The sequence below is a fragment of the Schistocerca piceifrons genome, chromosome X (genome assembly GCF_021461385.2).
Source record: "Schistocerca piceifrons isolate TAMUIC-IGC-003096 chromosome X, iqSchPice1.1, whole genome shotgun sequence".
Lineage (NCBI taxonomy): Eukaryota > Metazoa > Arthropoda > Insecta > Orthoptera > Acrididae > Schistocerca > Schistocerca piceifrons.
Window position 1 is genome coordinate 667,491,079 of NC_060149.1, and position 21,535 is coordinate 667,512,613.

At 44.6% G+C, this 21,535-nt stretch overlaps 1 protein-coding gene across 1 annotated transcript in view; it reads left to right on the forward strand.

Moving 5' to 3' along the window:
* LOC124723039 (endosome/lysosome-associated apoptosis and autophagy regulator family member 2-like) overlaps positions 1-21,535 on the forward strand; it is a 233,061-nt gene that overhangs the window by 80,528 nt on the left and 130,998 nt on the right. The gene's annotated exons all lie outside the window — the stretch shown is intronic.

Genomic DNA, 21,535 nt, shown 5'->3' on the forward strand with positions numbered 1-21,535 from the left:
TTTACGTAATGAAATAGTCGACCATCTAGCAAAGAGGAGCATTACTGAAGAACAATTCCGTCTAACACCAGTTCCTCATACTGATCTCAATCGCACTATCAAGAAAGCTGCTAACTGTGACGGGCACCGTTAATGGTACGTACGTGGGGTAATTCAACACATTTTTTCTCGGCCAATTTTGGTTTTAAATGTGGAATCTGTTGTAGGACACCGTGGAATATTCCCGATTCAGCCTCTATACTTTCATGAATTTCTGATTGGTAGCGGCGCTATGCGGACTCTTCAAAATGGCATCTGTAGCGGAGGTGTGTTCCAAGCAGAGAGCTGCCACTGAGTTTCTTTTGGCGGAAAACCAGAGCATCGCAGATATTCATAGGCGCTTGCAGAATAGCTACGGATATCTGAGAGTGAACGGAAGCACTGTGAGTCGTCGGGAGAGGCGTCTGTCATCACTGCAAGAAGGTCGCGCGCCAGCCGGCAGTACACAGCTGTGACCCTGCGGTGTTGGCACGTACAAACGCTGTCATCGAGGTGATCGACGGATCATGATCAAACACCTCTCTGCACAATTGGAAGTTTCTGTTGGTAGTGCTGATACACTCATCCACCAGTTGGGGCCCTCATATGAATGTGCCCGCTGGATAGCTCGACGCCTAACAGAAGACCATAAACAACTACGAAGGACCATCTGTGCGGAATTGCTTGCCCATTATGAGGCTGATGGTGACAGTTTTTTGTCGAACATCGTTACAGGCGATGAGACATGGGTTGGCTCCGACGTCGACCTGTGTATGCGGGCATACAAATCCTCCCAGTAAGGTGGTGTAAGGGCGTCGCACTGAACGGAGATTATTATGTTGAAAAATAAGGTTTTGCGGCCAAAGGTCTGGAAAATAATATGCTGTATTGGAATCCTAAATAAACCCAACCTGCTTTCAGAAACAAATGGTTTGCATTACTTATTGATCGTCCCTCGTATCTCAGCAACATTAGGGCAAACACCCAGCGGCCATACAACAGGACATCACTCGTCTGCTGTGGTTCGCTCTATGTGAAGCCATGTAAGCGTCATGTACTGTCCATCATTCGTATGAAGCTGGTACACGGATGTTACCCGGTACGTTTACATCGAATAAAGATTCTAGTTTTTGGACATTGCGATCAGGATCATATTGGTGTGGCCGTTCTGAATCATGTAATACTAGAATGCACCAAGTACAAGGAAGTACAAGAACTACTGTACAGAAACTGGTTGAAGCGGTTTGCCCCTACCTGCAACTGTTACCACCTTACTCTATAGATCATATGTGAGTAAGTACAATTTGATAGCGGAATACTTAAAAGAAGCTGATACATAGTTTAAACTAGGTACTACATGTCTATATAATGTTATTGTTGTTTGTGGTCTTATGTCCGAAGACTGGTCTGATACACTCTGCTCAGTCCTGCGCGTCTTCATCTCCGAATAACTGCTGCAACCCACACTCATTTGAACCTGCCTACTGTATTCGAGTATTTGTCTCCCTCTACAATTTAAACCCCCCCCCCCCCCCACCTCCCGCGCCACATTTTTATTCCCCTTTCCACCCCACCCCACCACACACACACACACACACACACACACACACACACACACGAAAGCTTTCCTACAATACTAAATTGACGAAATCCTGATGCCTCAGAATGTGTCCTATCAACCGATCCCTACTTTTAGTCAATTTCTGCCGGAATTTTTTCCTACCCATTTCTATACAGTACCTCCTCATTGGTTATGCGATCTACCCATCAACCATTCAGCAGTCTTCTGTAGCACAACATATCAAAAGTTTCTCTTCCCTTCTGGTCTGAGCTGCTTATCGCTCACGTTTCACACCCAGACAAATGCCTTTATGAAAGACTTCGTAACTCTTAAATTTATATTGTCACCAATTTTCTCTTCCTCACAAATCTTTTCTTGCCTTTTAAGATTACATTTTATACGCTCTCTATTCAGTGGTAACAATCTTCTCTTCCCTAGAAACCTTATCTTGCCTTTGCCAGTCAACACTTTATTCGCTCTCTACTTCGCCCACCATCAGTTATTTTACTGCCCAAATAGAAGACCTCATCTACTGCTTTTAGTGCCTTATTTCCTAATATAATTCCCTCAGCTATCACTTAAGATTAATATTACACTCAAGATTGGCCTTCAAGAGGTGCATTACATACACCTTCGAGAAAGTAACTGGTTTAATGTACCAAAAGTTACTGCTAATAAATTTCAGTGGCTACATGATCCAGACTAATTCAAAAGTTTTCACTCTATTCATTCTAACACTAATCAAGTATTGTTCTAAAAGTGTGATAGTTAGCTGTGGACATGAATATAAAAAACAGATTATTGGGCACTGATATTTTTGATCCCCCTACGTATCTAACACTGTTGTCTACACGGAACTACAGATCCTCAAAATTACTGAACAAGAGAAACATATATTCTACATCAAGTCAGAAAATTCGTCCCATGAGCTAACACGAGACATAGGTAGCATACCACCCCGTCATTTTCAGTCCAATGTTTAAACTATGTTTGCCGGCCGCGGTGGCCGAGGGGTTCTAGACGCGTCAGTCCGGAACCGCGCGACTGCTACGGTCGCCGGTTCGAATCCTACCTCGGGCATGGATGTGTGTGATGTCCTTAGGTTAGTCAGGTTTAAGTAGTTCTAAGTTCTAGGGAACTGATGACCTCAGATGTTAAGTTCCATAGTGCTCAGAGCCATTTGAACAAACTAAGTTTACTTTCCTAAAGTCCTGCAGTAAGACAATAGAACAGTGGCCATTACGTAGTCAAAAATAATTTCACAGCCCCCGAATCAGACACGTGGAATGAGACTGAAGCTGTCAAGGACCTCGAAAAACAATGCATTCCACGATCGATCTGTCCATTTATCTAGCCTCCTCGCGTGTTTATCTCTGCTCTGTTTGTATTGACTCCACCTTGGAACTGCCTAAATTAGCTGCCTGTTATGTGAACTTGTGACATCTGCTGTCACAGAGTCAATTTTATTTCACCATCTACTGCTGTTATATTCAGTACTATTATACGGCGGTTCTAACGTATGTAAATTTAGAGCCTTAGTCGGTGCAGCCCAGCAAGGCTAACGTGGAAATATTTCCCAGGCATATGCTACACATGTGTTGGATTATTTATTTGTTTCGGCTTTAGGCAACATTAACGGTCTTGTCGCAGTGATAACACTGGTTCCCGTCAGATCACCGAAGTCCAGCGCTGTCGGGCTGGGCTAGCACCTGGATGGGTGACCATCCGGTCTACAGAGTGATGTTGGCAAGCGGGGTGCACTCAGCCCTTGTGAGGCAAACTGAGGAGCTACTTGATTGAGAAGTAGTGGCTCCGCTCTCGTAAACTGACACACGGCTGGGAGAGCGTTCTGCTGACCACATGCTCCTCCGTATCCGCATAGCGTTAGTTTTATCAAATTAATACACTTCCAGCTGCTATTTCCTGAACGTGATAGTCCATCATTTTGTTTGTGAAAAGACTATCCTGTACTGTTTTTGAAATGTTAATGTTTTCTAAAAGAAGGCCCATTTCTAAATGTCCTCTGGATGTACCCATAATTCGAGTAAATGAAATGCGAAGTAGAAGTGCCTATATAGAGAGCAGCGAAAGTTCGGTTCTAGTTTGCTTGGAATGTACACTGTTTGATAAAAAAAGTGAAGCATCCAGAAGACACGATCGGATGTCAATGTTTCTTCGAACATGTAGACATGTGTATGTAAATGATTATAGTCGCAATTCCCGGTGACAGGTAGAACGGCTGGTTACCAAAGTACACTAACAGTAAATTGAAGTCTGCTTGTCATCAGTGTTGCATACAAGACACGAATTACTACAGTTATGACTCTTACATCGTTCAATCATGTACTCAAATGCTATTAGATATTTACTTTTCTTAAAGCGTGTAACTACGCCACAAAGTGAAGGATCATTTTTTGTGAGAAATTTACGAGTATTAACTGCTGCAAGTCCTTCTTATTTGCATTAGGTGGAACGGGAACAGACCCAATGGATATGACGAAAAAGTCGACTACAGACCTGACTGGTTGAAAGGCAGAAATATGAAACAAATTTTTCGAGTTTCTTTGGACTCGCTTTTGAGGGATCTATCGTGGGATTCTGCAGAGTGAAATTACGAGTAGACGAGACGCAAAGCAGAAACGATAGTCTCACTGTGATTCTGAGGATTTTGGCGATTACACTCGTTGTCCAGAGGGATCTGCATGGGTGTAGAGGGAGTGTGAAATAGTGCGTGAATTGTAAAGAAAACCATCCAATGTAAAGCACATGTCTGAGGCTGAAACTGACATGGAGAATATTATGAAGTAGTTTTGTGTCACAGTGATTCATTTGGAATATATATGCTGTTTGCACTGCAACAGTTCGTAAATTGTCTTAAAAACCATATGGGCCAAAACAACTGGAACATCCTGCCGGAGCGGACGACATTCTCTTGACGTAAACATAAGGTAATCGGAAACGTTAGCCACCCGAAGATCAGCATGACAGTCGAAAACCGGTTATGGCATTGAAATAATACATTTTTAAAGGTATTTGGCTGGTTGCACTCTTCTACAACAGTCCTTAATTGCCGCAGAGTTCAAGAGATGCAGCATGGATAAAATAACTCTAGAACAGACACATTAGCGCCTTGTCTGCAGTTTACTTTACAGATGCACTGCATTTTTCCAGAGCCGTTCCAACAAACCTAAGATTTTCATTTGCCTTTCTTAATTCCGATTTTACGTGTTCGTTCCATTTCATATTACTTCTTAGTATTAATCGCAAATGGTTCAGTGATGTGACACGCTCCAGATGTTCGCAATTAATATTTTAATGGTATACAATTAGGTCCTTTTGTTTAGTTACAAGCATTATACAGCATTTATCTATATTTAAAGAGGGCTAACATACATAAAACTAGCTGGTGATATAGTTACGGTCTAAACGTTTTCATGTTCAATACGTTGTTCCTATTCTGCTTATAGCACAGTTTTCTGAATCACCACCTTTACTGTCCACTTCGTGACCCATGCAGATCCTTAGAGGAGTTCCGATTTTATTTTTAAATTGTGCATCCAGCTATATCTGTCCTTCATTTGAAGGGTATTGTAGTCAGCTACGTCATGAAAAAAATGTAAAATATTGCCTTATACTTGTGTAGAAAACAATAAGCTACTAATAATTCCAAACCAGCCCAAGTATCAATATGGAGGACACGACAATCTGGCTTCATACCATAGCGTCAACTCTCTCCCGCAGTTGGCACTACCGCAGGCATGTCACTTTGGCCAGTCCATTGACATGAATGTCTCCGTAAATACCATGACGTCACACTTGTCTGGCAGTTCTCATTGTTCTCTGAAGCCTTCGATACACCCCATTCACAGTGAAATGATTTATTCCGCCTGTGTTTCGATTCGGATCGCTCCCTAAACTGTTTGTGCATGCTTACGACGACTTTTGTTATGCACTGGCCTTCGTTTCTGACTAACCGTTCCCTTGCTGAAGTCCACCGTCATCCAACACAAGAAATGCCTGTTTGTTCCATTGGTCTCTGCATCACCGTCAGTGCGAGTTATCATATATTGTGTTCTACACAGCCCAGTCACATTAGTGTGAACACCTACCAAAACTGAATAACCATCTTTTGCACCGTGGACGTGCAGAAAGACAGCCTGTGAGCTTCTGGAAGGTACCGGCAGGAATGTGGAGCCATACCAGCTCCAGTGCCGTAGACAGCTGTGCTAGGTTTCATGGTTGAGGATCGATGGCGCGAAAAGCCCGGTCGAAGTCCGACAGATTCTGGACTGGGTTTAAATCCGGGGGTTTGGTAGCCACGGGAGTACGGTAAACTTATCTTGGTGCTCTTCGTACCATGCATGTACGGTACAAGCTGTGAGACACGTCCCATCCGAGCGGTTCTAGGCGCTTCAGTCGGGAACCGCGCGACCGCTACGGTCGCAGGTTCGAATCCTGCCTCGGGCATGGATGTTTGTGATGTCCTTAGTTTAGTTAGGTTTAAGTAGTTCTAAGTTCTAGGGGACTGATGACCTCAGATGTCAAGTCCCATAATGCTCAGAGCAATTTGAACCATTTGAACACGTCCCACGTCCTGCTCGTCCGATGCCATCAAGTCGAGGAGGAACGAACTGTATGTAGGGGTGAACATGGTACCCAAGGGTAGATGCATACTTGCGTTGATCCAGTGTGCCTTCCAGAATGACGAGATCACCCAGGGAATGCCAAGTAAATTTTGCCCAGATCATAACGCTCTCTCCGCCGAGCTGAACCCTTCCGACGATTGTTGCAGGGCCTTACACGCCAACGGATATCTGTCCGATGGAGAATAGAACGTGATTCATCTGAAAAGCACCTGCCGCTACTAAGTGGACGTCCAGCTGCGATGCTGGCGTGCAAATTCCAGCCTTCGTCGCCGATGAACGGAAATCAGCATGGGTGCATGAACCAGGCACCGGCTACGGAGGTCCATAAGCAGCAACGTTCACTGAACGTCGTTGAGAAGACACAGTTGATATCCTCTTTGTTCATATGGGCGGTCAGTTGCTGAACAGGTGCACGTCTGTTTGCCCGTACACATTTCCGCAGCCGCCGTTCAACCACGTCAACTATGGCCCGTGGTGAGCCACAGTTTCCTTGGCGCCGGTTTTGGATAACGCCATTTTGTCTCTCACAGTATACTTTACCTAAGGCTGCGAGCGAACCGTTTACAAACTTAGCTGTTCCGGAGACGCTTCCACCCTTGGCCCGATAGCCAATGATTATGCACTTTTAGACGGCAGCTGCATCACCCCGATTTCGTGTTACGACGAGTGCACTTTTTTCTGCGTCTTCCAGACACGCTTTATATATCCTCCACTGCTAGTGCTGCCACCTGCTGTCTGTGAGTGGTTAGTGGTAGTCCACGTTGACGTCGAACACAGGTAATAAACTCATTAATGTGGCTTGACCGTGTACCTACATGAAGCAGGATAGGAAAAAAAAAGCGTGAAATACGTCTGTTATCGCCGAGAATCGTTATCGCTGTCTGAATCTGATAGGCGAAAATCTGTTTCAGGTCAGTGAAAGTTGCTGTAGACTTCTATTATGAGATAATGAACGCGGCGGTATCATGGAAAACAAATCATCTACGAGCATTTGCCAAAGAGGTGCAACTGTAATGAGTCATAGTACGCGAGAGATTTTCCTGAAATTCATTTTTGTTTTTGCAGTATAGCAGCTGCACTTTCATTACAACAAAGTGTGTAATCCAAGGGAAGTGGCTCATATAATTCGAATTAGCGAAGGTACTGTGATAATCCCGTCGTATTGTTCTTACTTCAACAGATAGTCTAAACCGATGTGAGCAGATCACCACTATGAATTAAGAAGATCTGTCGTTTACCCAAGATCTTCACGGTAGAGACAACACAAATATTCAAGTTCTTCAAGCTGACAAGCACACCTAGTTCACGCACTGCCAGTATGATATTACACAGTCCAGACACATTAATGTAACCACCGTCTATGTTCGACAACGTGAAATAACCACGTACAGACGGCAGGCGACTGCAGTTGAATTAACTCCTCCCGCACAGGCCATGAAGGCCCAAAGGTACCGACTGGCCGCCGCTGTGTTCCTCAGCCCACAGGCGTCACTGGATGAGGATATGGAGGGGCATGTGGGCAGCACACCGCTCTCCCGGCCGTATGTCAGTTTCCGAGACCGGAGCCGCTACTTTTCAATCCAGTAGCTCCTCAGTTTGCCTCACAAGGGCTGAGTGCACCCCGCTTGTCAACAGCGCTCGGCAGACCGGATGGTCTCCCAGCCAAGTGCTAGCCCAGCCCGACAGCGCTTAACTTCGGTGATCTGACGGGAACCGGTGTTAACACTGCTGTTGGCTGCATTTGCATTGGAGGGTATAAAAACCATGTCGAGAGACGCGAAAAAACACTGCAGTCACTGTCTGAAAGCGATGCGGAGGCGATCTATCTGACGTCCAAAAGAGCATTATCGTGGCTTTTGGGACAAGGGTAGAAGCATTTCCGAAACGGCTAAGTGTGTACACTGTTCGCGTGCCGCTGTGGATAAAGTAAACCGAGCATGGCAAAATGGCGCCATCGAAAACCGGCACCGAGGGATGAACGGTGGCTGCAGAAATGTGTACGAGCGAATAGACGTACATCTATTGAGCAACTTACCGACCAGGTGAACCAAGAGGCTACCAACAGTGTCTCCTCAACGACTATTTAGCGAACGTTGCAGCGAATGGGGCTCTGCACCAAGCGCCTGGTACCCTAGTACCGCAACTCGACGTAGGCTGAGTGACGAGAGGTGGCCTTTTCAGACGAATCGCGTTTTGTGCTCTATTGGGCTGTTGGGCATTGGCGCTTACGGCTCTGCAACAATCGTCGGAAGTATCCAGGCCGAAGAAGGGAGCGTTACGGCCTGGGGAATGTTTCCTGGGTGATGTCGTCATCCTGGAGAGCACAATGGTACAACACAAGTATGCATCGATCCCTGGGGACCATGTCTACCTCTACATGCAGTTTGCTTCTCCTCGGCACGATGACATCTACCAGCAGGACAACGCAACGCGTCACATAGCTCGCAGTGCACATGCGTGGTTCTAAGAGCACCAGGATGAGGACTTCCCTGGCTACCAAACCCCCAGAATCTGTGGGACCACCTCAGTCGGGCTGTTCGCACCATGGACCCTCAACTGTGAAACCTAGCGCAGCTGGCCGTGGCCTGGAGTCGATCGACATCCCTGTCGGTACCTTTCACAACCTTACTGATTCTCTTGCTGCACGTCTTGCGTAGCTTTTAACTGATAGTCACACCAATGTGACTGGACCGTGTATAAGCTCGCGAATTCCCCAGATTTCAGTCGGGCAGAGAAGTAGTTGGCCCTCTTTTCAATAGCTGGTTCAATGTATGATGTGCCCCATAAGTTTTTTAATACGGTTCAGTAATGTTTTACAAATTGAAGTTTATAAAACTTTCGAACTAGTTTCGTGGCTTAGTGGTATGCTTACACGGTAGTTCAGTGTGTATGGTCTGCGGTCTGGCCATCCCTGTAATAAAAAAGAACTAAGAGAAGTTTTCAGAGATGAACTTTAAGAGGTGTCATGCGACATTTGTACAAACCAAATGTCGAAAAATTATGAAAAAATAGATACAGTAAACAAAAAAAGTGTTGAAGTACCAGACTACAAATCCAAAGACCTCGGATTTGATCCCCGGTCAATCTTAAGATTTTTATCTGTCGCTCATCACTTCTTTCCCCTCTAGCAATTTTTGTTGATGTGAAAAATGGCAAATTGAATCGTGGTTCGGAATCTTTGTTAAACTGTAAGTCTCCCTATAGTTGAGTGGGTAAGTTAGTTCGAAGATCAGAGAAAGACAATGGCGTACCACCTCCAACAGGACCATGTCAAGTAAAGCTGCTACTCCCACAGGTACACCTACGACGTAGGCTGCGACGGGCAACTGTTTAGCACGAAACGATGGAGTTTTATTTCTATAAGTATTCATACTGATACACTCAAGAAAAATTGAATTATAAATAGTTACTGTATCAGAGAAAGAGAGAGAGGGGGGGGGGGGGAGGGAGAGAGAGAGAGTGGGGGAGAGAGACGGAGAGACAGAGAGAAAGAGAGATAGAATTTTCCTGGCGCTGCAGCGAATGGAATAATTCGGAGTCGCACATGAAGCAGATGCTATCAGACCTCGCAATGTCCGCCAGCGTGACAGTCGAGATCAATATGGGCATCACGCGCTATATTACCTCATTTGATCGATGCTTGGTCCTCAGTCTCCGAAGTGATGCAAGTACGTGTCCTCGTGTCAAGGGTTTGACGTGAAAGAAGTAAGGGAGGAAGACCAGAGTATAGCGTCTCGACGACGACGTATTCGTTAGACAAGGGATAGAAGTACGGATTGGAGATGGTCAAGGAAGGGAATAGATATTGCTCTTATAAAGGAACCATCCTGGCACTTGCCTAAAGCGATTTAGGGGTATCACGGATAATTTTAATCTGGTTGGCTGGACGGGGAGTTTGAACCACTATCCTTTCAAATGCGAATCCATTGACTAGATCACTGCATTGCCTCGCTAGGCCGATGAGACTACATGAATTAGGAAAAAACCACCGTAATTAGTGAAAACTACCCAGAGCATCGGTGAATTATGGCTGGGGTCGCCGTCGGCTATGGCCTGTTGTAAAAGCGAATAGACAGTCAGTTTAATGCTGCAGATAAACAACCGATAAGCAACCATATCATACAGAACTACCTCCTCGCTAGGGACTGGAGAAGCCAAAGACGTGTACCTCTCTTCACTGCACATCACAGGCCACAAAAATTAGCAGGGGCGCAGGCACACCGTTATTGGACGTTTAAAACGTGGAACAAGATCGTCTTGACCAGACGTGCAGTTCACGTTCGTACACGCCTCTAGCAAGGTACGAACAAGCCGTAAACGTCACGAAACGGTACATTATGTTTGCCGAGAAAACATCGTCCAGGCAGGTGGTGGAGACGTTCTCGTGTGGGGATATTTTCCTGAGATGAAATGGAGCTACTGTTATGTTTGCCATCGCCACTCACCAGCGAAGGATTCACGAACTTACAATCTGATCATGTCAACCCTTCTATTCACCTGCAACATTCACTTGGTGTTCTGTATCTTCAGTAAGACGGTGCACCACTTTATCGCTCCTGGATGGTGCTAGAATGGTTTGGGGAACATCACACTGATGTGGGGATGTTTCTGTGGCCCCGAATTACCTGACCTTAATCCTAATCAGGCGGGCGACGTTGTGTGATAAGTGGGTACCTCTGATCCAGGCAGCATACTGTCTCCCCCTTAAAAGAGGACAGTGGTCGCTTTGGAGCGCTGTTGATGGTCTAGTACTGGAACCAGGTAGTCCGTCAGGCAACTGCTGACGTCAGTCATGGCAGTGAAGGGGTCACCGTGATATACGGGCCTGCAACGAACTTGTGACGTCACACTAGTCGGCTTGTCCGCCACACTTTATGGACGCTCGGCTCCGTGCCCACTAAAGGTCTTAATTTCCTCGTGCGCTATAGAGAACTTACATGCATTTAAACACTCAGTCAAGAATTATTTAGCTCGACTGAAATGGTTTCTCGCTCTCCCCCGGAGACGGCTGTTGGCACTCGTAAGACCTGCAGTGTTACGTGCTGTGACGTACGCAAAACGGCCTACCTTTCTCGTGGGCCTCGTGGCAGTGAAGTGATGCGTATGTGCCAGTCGGTTGCATGAAATCAGAGAACTGAAATGGGTCGACGTAGAGACGCGACAGAACGGCAGAAAGAAGCTGTCGTATTTAGACGCCTCTAAGAGCACACCGGGACTGAAGTTTCCCGATTTGTTGGTGCATCAATGTGGACAGTCCAATGTGTCTGCAAGACACAGGCTGGAGATGACTGTCACGCCTTTTCGATGGCAATTCGTTCCAAACCCGACGGGAATTGTTGTTTTCAGGGAATGAAGTTCCATTTCAAACAGTTTCCGAGCGAACATTGTGAAAGGAACTACATGAAATGGATGTTTGGTGTCGGGTACCACGTAAAAGGCCCTTGCTAACAGCGGCACATAAAGCTGCGCGTCTTCAGTGGCCCACACCACACCGAAACTGGACGGTGGCTGACTGGAGGCAATATAGTGTGGTTCGAAGAGTCAACGTTTCGTGCCTTTTCGAATGATACAAGGCGTTGAGTGTACTCATGGCCTACTGAGACGTTTAACCCGCTGTGCGTGGAGAGTCGTTCTGTAATGTTGTGATGGGTTTATCGTACCAAAATTTGGCCCCCTCATTCTAGTTAACGTGAATATGAGCCAAGGTGCCTATTTTAACACTCTGGTCTTCTATGGTGACAACAGGTATGTTCAGAGAACTCCTCGCATACGTACCTTGTTTAACGAACACTCAGGAACACTATCGCACCTCGATGAGCTCGCTAAATAACCCTATCACAATCCCATGGAAATTATCTGGGACTATTTGGAACAGCTGGTGACACATAGCTATGAACATTCCCGCTATCTGGTCGCTTTACGGCAGTAGTTCCCTATTTTTTCTACCTGATGCCGTCCTCTGCAACCCAGAATATCTTATGCTCCCTATATTTATTTATTAGTTTTTTAGTTCTTTCGAAAAACTTTATTTTAATTTTTATTATCTGTAATCCACGCTTTAGCACAAGAGGGTTATCAAATGTAGAGTAATAGAAAATTATATTGTTTCAAAGAATTTGGTAGCCTAACTAGAAACGTCTTTATGTCTTACTTAAATTCCTTAGTGAGATCGTTTGCACTTGAACAACACTTTTCACGTGTAACATTTTTTGGTGTGATGAAAGAAACAAGAAAATTTCAGAGCATCAATGAGACGGTTGAATTTATTTAAAGCTACTCCTGGATGTTTGGTTTCAAACTAGCTAAAGCACTTCTAAGATCACTCTCCACATTCAGGTGGCTGCAGTGTTTTGTTTTCATGGTATCAAGCGCCGAGAATCCGGTCTCACGCAAGTACGTAGATGAGAACTGTACGAGGACTTTTAAAATTTCCTTCACCGCTCCTAGGCCAAAATATTTTAGGGAGAGGAAATGTTGAGTGTCCTATAGGCCTACAGGGTATGGGTACAAGTACAGGGGCCGTTGGGTGGTATCTACAAAAATGATGGTAGGTGTTGGAGTGAGTAGTGGGAAGACGGAAAGCGAGTACAGTTTGGTGTGTGGGGTCTATTGGGGCGAGGCTGAGAACTTTTCAGATTCATATGTACGTATTCACGAGAACTAAGCTTGTGTGTGGCTTCAAGCCACAAAATTTGAACAAAAGATTATTGTTCACTTTCTCGGAAGTGCGTCAGCTCTCGACTAGCAGCGAGTTCCATTTAAATTAGTCGTTTCTTTGCTACTCGAAAGCCGAAAATTTAGTGATTACGGGATTCCTCGTATTTTGAAGCTTACTTGCGTGTAGTCTTACACAAGACCACTAGCAGGAGTAGCATCTGAATGGCGTTTAATAACATCGACATTTCCTAATAATTACATGTTGTGTGTTATAACTGTACAATGGTAGCTGTTGGCTTTAATTTCGTAAATTTCACTAATGTAAATCTTTATCTTTTCATTATTAGAAAAGTCTGTGTTGCGGTCACTGAGGGGTTTGATAGACGGTTTTGAGGTCCGTTAACAGGTCGAAGTTGCATTGACAGCTGTCAACTGGCTTCATCTACCCCTCTCCGAACTACTCAAGAAGTTTTACACCTTACGTACACTACTGGCCATTAAAATTACTACACCAAGAAGAAATGCAGATGATAAACGGGTAATCATTGGACAAATACATTATACTAGAACTGACATGTGATTACATTTTCACGCAATTTGAGTGCATAGAGCCTGTGAAATCATTACCCAGAACAACCACCTCTGGCTTTAATAACGGCCTTGATTCGCCTGGGCATTGAGTCAAACAGAACTTGGATGGCGTGTACAGGTACAGCTGCTCATGCAGCTTCAACACGATACCACAGTTCATCAAGAGTAGTGACTGGCGTATTGTGACGAACCAGTTGCTCGGCCACCATTGGCCAGACGTTTTCAATTAGTGAGAGATCTGGAGAATGTGCTCGCCAGGGCGGCAGTCGAACATTTTCTGTATCCAGAAAGGCCCGTCCAGGACCTGCAACATGCGGTCGTACATTATCCTGCTGAAATGTAGGGTTTCGCAGGGATCGAATGAAGGGTAGAGCCACGGGTCGTAACACGTCTGAAATGAAACGTCCACTGTTCAAAGTGCCGTCAATGCGAATAAGCGGTGACCGAGACGTGTAACCAATGGCACCCCATACCATCTCGCCGTGTGATACACCAGTATGGCGAAGACGAATACACACTTCCAATGTGCGTTCATCGCGATGTCGCCAAACACGGATGCGACCATCATGATGCTGTAAACAGAACCTGGATTCATCCGAAAAAATTACGTTTTGCCATTCGTGCACCCAGGTTCGTCGTTGAGTACACCGTCGCAGGCGCTCCTGTCTGTGATGCAGCGTCAAGCGTAACCGTAGCCATGGTCTCCGAGCTGATAGTCCATGCTGCTGCAAACGTCGTCGAACTGTTCGTGCAGATGATTGTTGTCTTGCAAACGTCCCTATCTGTTGACTCAGGGATCGAGACGTGGTTGCACGATCCGTTACAGCCATGCGAATAAGATGCCTGTCATCTCGACTGCTTGTGATTCGAGGCCGTTGGGATCCAGCACGGCTTTCCGTATCACCCTGCTGAACCCACCGATTCCATATTCCGCTAACAGTCATTGGATCTCGACCAGCGCGAGCATTAATCGATAAACCGCAATAGGCTACAATCCGACCTTTATCAAAGTCGGAAATGTGATGGTACCCATTTCTCCTCCTTACACGAGGCATCACAACAACGTTTCACCAGGCAACGCCGGTGAACTGCTGTTTGTGTATGAGAAATCGGTTGGAAACTTTCCTCGTGTCAGCACGTTGTAGGTGTTGCCACCGGCGCCAACCTTGTGTGAATGCTCTGAAAAGCTAATCACTTGCGTATCGCAGCATCTTCTTCCTGCCGGTTAAATTTCGCGTCTGTAGCACGTCGTCCCCGTGGTGTAGCAATTTTAATGGCCAGTAGTGTATATTTGATGAAAAGTGTCCGGACACCTATTAGTGGGCATTAATATGGGTTGTGATCATCCTTAGCCTTTATTACGGCTTGAACTCTGCTGCGGACACTTTCAAAGGGGCGTCTGAATGTCTGTGGAGGAACGGCAGCCCCTTCTTCCTCAAACCGAAATCAGAGAAGGCAGCAATGTTGGATGCTGGGGTCTGGTGCGAAGTCAACGTCCTGCCTCATCCCAAAGGTGGTTCATTCGGTTCAAGTGGGGAATCTGGTCAGGTTAGTCCATTTCAGGAATATTAATTTCCACACTCATTGTCTCACAGAAGATGTTTTATGACAGGGTGCACTGTCACGCCAATAAAACACTCATCGTCTCAAAACTGTTCCTCTGCTGTACACAGTACACAAGTCTGTAAAATGTGTTCACATCTTTCCACATTTAGCGTTTACGGAAGCGCAATACGGGGACCACACCATAAAAAAAACTATTCCGTAACACCACATCCTCTGCTGTACACCACTGTTGGCACTCCACGTGTTGGTGGGTAACTTTCTCCAGGCATTCTCGAGACAAAAATCACCACAGGGTATAGAGCGATTCATCACTCCACTCATTTGAAGTCATTCACTGTTCAGTGTCATCGCTCCTCAAGTGCCTTGAGTACAGTCATGTCTGTTTTATGATTAGCTGCTCGACAATTGTACCCCACTGTTTTACTCCATACGCACAGTCATTGTGCTATCTGGAGTGCTGGTAGCAATTGGAACTCAAGGCTGGTTCTTTCCGCTGATTTCATGCGAGTTTTTAGAATAACCCTCAACAACGCCCGACGGTCCCTGACCGTCACTACATGAGGTCTGCGTGGTCTTGGTCTACATGTGGTTGTTCCTTCGCGTTTTCGCTTCACAGCCGCATCACCAGTAGTCGACATGGGCAGCTTTAAAACCGTTGAAATGCCCCTGATGGATTTGTTACTCCAGTGACATCGACTGGCTAGCCCAGGCTAGAAGTGACTGAGCTATCCTGGCAGACCCATTCTGTTGTTACCGCTTCTCGACTGATAACACAATACTCCCCGCCTTCTTTTATACTGGCGGGTCCGGGTCTCATGAGACCCTGTGGCAAATTCTGCATTGCTTTTGATCAGATAGTGTATAATCAAGTGTGGCACGAAATAAAAGCATAAGGCTAAAAAAAAAATTACTTCGAACCATCGTATGGAAAACGTTGTACGGAATACGAACAAAAGACTGCGTTTTATAGTAAAACGTAGCAGAATTCTTGAAATACACACATCAAAAAAAGTTTTGCATTACCTCTGTTCCGAGGGTTCCTGAACCTCATGAAAACCACACATTGCATGTTGTACCACCATATAGCGGAACCTTCAAAGGTGGTGGTCCAGATTGCTGTACTCTAATACTCAGTAGCACGTCCTCTGGCAGTCATGCATACCTGTACTCGTCATGACATATCATCCACAAGTTCATCAAGTCACTGTTGGTCCAGATTGTTCCACTCCTCAGCCGCGATTCGGCGTAGATCCCTCAGAGTGGTTGGTGGGTCACGTCGTCCATAAACAGCCCTTTTTAATCTATCCCAAGCATGTTCGATAGGGTTTGTGTCTGGAGAACATGCTGGCCACTCTAGCCGAGCAATGTCGTTATCCTGAAGAGAGTCATTCAAAAGATGTGCACGATGGGGGCGCGAATTGTCGTCCATGAAGACGAATGCCTCGCCAATATGCTGCCGATATGGTTGCACTATCGGTCGGAGGAAGGCATTCACGTATCGTACAGCCATTACGGGGCCTTCCATGACCACCAGCGGCGTACGTCGGCCCCACATAATGCCACCCCAAAACAGCAGGGAACCTCCACCTTGCTGCACTTTCTGGACAGTGTATCAAAGGCGTTCAGCCTGATAGGGTTGCCTCCAAACACGTCTCCGACGGTTGTCTGGTTGAAGGCATATGGTACACTCATGGGTGAAGAGAACGAGATGCCAATCCTGAGCGGTCCATTCGGCATGTTGTTGGGTCCACCTGTACCGTGCTGCATGGTGCCGTGGTGCAAAGATGGACCTCGCCATGGACGTCAGAAGTGAAGTAGCGCATCATGTAGACTATTGCGCACAGCTTGAGTCGTAACACGACGTCCTGTGACTGCACGAAAAGCACTATCCAAGAAGGTGGCGTTGCTGTCAGGTTTCCTCCTAGCTATAATCCGTAGGTAGCGGTCATCCACTGGAGTGGTAGCCTTTGTGCGGCCTGAGCGAGGCATGTCATCGACAGTTCCTGTCTGTCTGTGTCTTATCCATGTCCAAACAACATTGCTTTCATTCACTCCGAGACACTTGGACACTTCCCTTGTTGAGAGCCCTTCCTGGCACAAAGCGACAATGCGGTCGCGATCGAACCGCGGTATTGACTTCTAGGCATTGTTGAACTACAGACAACACGAGCCGTGTTCACAAAGCTGCAATTTTTTGTTTAACGAAAACTCAGACATCCGATCGCACCTCGACTCGCCCGCTAAATAACCAGATCTTAATCCCGGAGAAAATATCTCTGGCTGTTTGGAACAATGAGTGAAAATAGCAGCCGAGATTTTCACAGTTCGGTAGCTCAAAGGAACTAATCATCTGTGTATGGTTTCAGCTGGATGTGACACACATGTAGAAAATTGTGGATTCCCTATCTCGCCGAGTTATGACCGTTATGAAGGGTGGATGTGGTATTTATACGGCATAAGCGTTACGTTTACTGGTGAGGGCTAATTATTTGTCTGTTGCGCTTACCGATAGCTCTGAGCGTCCGAAGCACAGATCATCGAGGAAACCGTTACTCCTGAGGCAGCTCCGGAAAAAAAATAATGCGCAACGAGGGAGTTTTTCAAATTGGACACAAACTGATATTCATATATGTATCGACGGATTATGCAAAATATTAAACTTTGGTGGCCACTCATCCAGCAAGGATAGTAAACAGGGGATATGTCAGCAGCAGGATATAAAGTCTTTGCGAATTTCATACCGTGTACTAAGTTGGACAGTAACTATGCCTCGCAGACGGGCGCGTGAACAATATATCCAGATTCCAGCAGTTGAGAGAGGACTTGTAGTTGGGCTCAAAGAAGCCGATTGTAGTAATCGGCGAATCGCTCGAGATTTGAACAGGAGCGATGCCACTGTTTCACGATGTTGGCAGAAATTGTTGATCCACTGCTGAACACAGCGTCACGAAGGAAGCGGTTCTAGAAAGACGACAGAACATGAGCACCGAGCGATCATCAGAAAGCCACGCAGAGCCTTGGATTCATCATTCAACGATACGAAGTGCAACTGGTGCTTCAGTGAGCGCAAGGACCATTAATACTCACAGAAAGGAGGCAGAGATCACGGTGCCTTTTGTGCCGAGGTCTCGCGGTCGCGTTCTCGCTTCCCGAGCACGGGGTCCCGGGTTCGATTCCCGGCGGGGTCAGGGATTTTCACCTGCCTCGAGATGGGTGTTTGTGTTGTCCACATCATTTCATAATCATTCATGAAAGTGGCGAGACTGGACTGAGAAAAGGTTGCGAATTTGTACGGGTGCTGATAACCGCGCAGTTGAACGCCCCACAAACCAAACATCATCATCATCATCATCATCTTGTGCCAACTACAATTGACCTCTGTACACCCACAAGTCCACTTGCACTGGTATCGGGCAAATTCGACCTGAAATCTCATTCTATGGTATAGAAGGCGGTGTTAAGGATAAAGCTCTGTCATTTATACCTGAGTACGCTTCTGCTGTCTGTCAAACATTTTATTTCCGTAGGAGATTGTCAAAGTTGTATATTGTCTGTTTCACCCCTTTCAGTGTCAAAGTTAAATTCATTAACGAAGATCATTTTTCTTTCTGAGATAGCGATTTTTCTTTCGTACTTGATAGTCTCTATTACTCTCAATATGAATCCCAGATGGATTGTAGATAAAAATTTCGTAAGTGAATAAATGTACTTTGAAGATGTGGTAAATATTCCCTGCCGCGTAAAGAGATACCTGCAAGATGTACTTGTGGGAACTAAACACATAATTCTAATTTCTTTCTTTTGTGCAATGATCATTTTTTGCACAAGCGAGGAGTTGTCCCTTAATATTATCCCGTAAGACACCAGTGAATGAAAATATGCAAAATATTTTAACTTACTGAATTCTACAGAGTGGTCAGAAACAGTCTGAAAAGATTCTAAGGGTGTTGGTCGGCTGGAGTGACCGAGCGGTTCTAGGCGCTTCATTCTGGAACCACGCGACCGCTACGGTCGCAGGTTCGAATCCTGCATCGGGCATGGATGTGTATGATGTCCTTAGGTTAGTTAGGTTTAAGAAGTTCTAAGGCATAGGGGACTGATGACCTCAGATGTTAAGTCCCATAGTACTCAGAGCCATTTTCTAAGGGTGTTGCAGGGTAGGGTGTGCTGAGAAATAATCGTTCAGAAAAAAAAAATCGATATGTTGAGCCATTTCCGAGTTAATTAGCATTGGAGTTAGCCTATCAGACCGTTATGCGCGAAAATTCAAGCAGCCCGCCAGATACAATTAGTGTCAGTTGTTCTTATAGCGTAGATGATAGCGCACGACACTGCTCAGCCTTTTGCTCGGCTTCGGTCCTTACTACAGTCCCATGTCCAATTTTTGCATTGCTCTCTTATTCGGTTTTAGTAAATCAAACGAAGAATACGTTTAGAATCACCGACTCTGGTGAGCATCTTGAATTTGCTTGAGCAATGGCCTTATTGACTAACATCAATGCTAATTAACTCGGTAACGGCACAACGGATCGAATTTTTTCTTGACAATTATATCTCAGCATAACTTACCCTACAACACCCTTACAAGTTTTTTACACTGTTTCTGACCACCACGTGTACCCCCAAAGTCGGCAATTATTCTTATCGCAAAAGTAGTAGAACCTAAATGTTTTAGCAGGTCTGCTATATGGTTTTTATGATTTAAGTTTGCACCAGTATGCACACTTAAAACTTATAATTTTCTATGTCGTTTATTATGTCTTGTTGGTATTCTGGATTAATAGGAAAGGGGAGAGATTTTTTTTGACCGTACAAAACTGGCTGAACTGTGTTTTTTTCAAAGTCTAAGCTAGCCCATTTGTGCAAAACCATTCTGTAACTTTCACAAAAGTTTCATTTGTTATTTTTTCTGTTGATGGTTGATGTTTCTTTATTGGCTTCACAACAATGCTTGTATCGTCTGTAAATAGGACTAATTCACCCTCCTGATTCAAATAAAATTACAGATCATTAAAACAGTAATGGGCCAATGATTGAACTCTTTGGGACTCCTACTATAATTTCTCCCCATGTATATGACGTGACGTCCTTCTCTGTAGTGCTCAAACAGCATATGCCAACTTTCTGAATTCGGTTTTTTAAATAAGAACAAAACCAGGCATTTGCTGAGCTATGTATTCTATAAAAGCTTAACTTCTCTGATACAATACTCGTATTATGATTGACACAATCAAATACCTTCGATGAGTTGCAGTAGATCCAAATTGGTGATGTTTTATTATTTAATGATTTTATTATGTGCTCAGTAAATGTATAAACAGCAGACCCAGTAGAACTTATTGTGATAGCCTAAGTGTCCCATTACTACATGGATAGGTGACAACCATGGGGTACACAACCTTCTCAAAAATTTTACAAAATTATGTAACGGGAGACAATGAGCGCTAACTATTGACATCTAAAGAGTCAAGCTTTTTGTTGAGAGATCTAGCAATGACATATTTCGATCTTTCTGTGAAAACTCTCTGGGTTAATGATGCATTACATATGTGACTAAGAAAGTTACATATTACAGGCCCATTAGTTTTTAGTGTCTTATTGGAGTTTCACTCTTTAGAGTCATTATGATCTTCCTTATTTCACATGGGAAAATTAGATTAATTTTTAATTCACTAAATGTCCTCCATATTGTTTCTTCAGTGCATTGTCTTGCTTTCTCTTCTAAGGTATCTGCACCAATTTTCACAGCTACTTTTAAAATTTAATTATTAAAAATACTTAGCAGTATTTTTTTTTTACAATGCTGCCATTCCCTTCAACGGAAATAATGTCATGTGCTATGCACAAGATATGTTTACGTCTGGAATTTTTTACAACTTTTCTTAATACTTTACAGTACTGTTTACAACAAGAAATTATTTCTGAGTTATTACTAGTTCTGGTTATTTTACACATGTCCTTTTTTGTTATGAAGAGACGAGGACAAATGTAGTCATTCAAGGTTTCTTTAATCATTACATTCAATAATTTTTTTCCAAAATTGTTGTCCAACAGCTCATTAAGAAATGTGATGAATTTGGAGTTGGCATTAGGGTGACTGTAAACTTCACCCCAGTCAATTTTTCTTTAAATTTTCTTTAATATCTTCAGTAGTTTTGTCATTAATCAGCCCCACCACTTTCTTTAGAGTCCCTCCGAATAATCATGGACCTAAATTTTCGTGGTGTGACAATCAGTTTACCACCGAAAGGCGTGTGTCTCTTGAACTTTTGCTTGAGGAATGAATACATTATCTATAAGCGTACAACTATATTGAGCGATTCAGGCACGAAAATTTATGATTGATGCCAAGTTATAAGTGGCTTAAAGCACCACTATTTCCCTTTTCCCATCAGATTCTTTTAATAAATTAACATTAGTATCACCACAGATTAACAATTCTTTCCTTTTGTCTGACAGAGCACAATAATTCATCAAAATTTTTCGTAAAAATTTG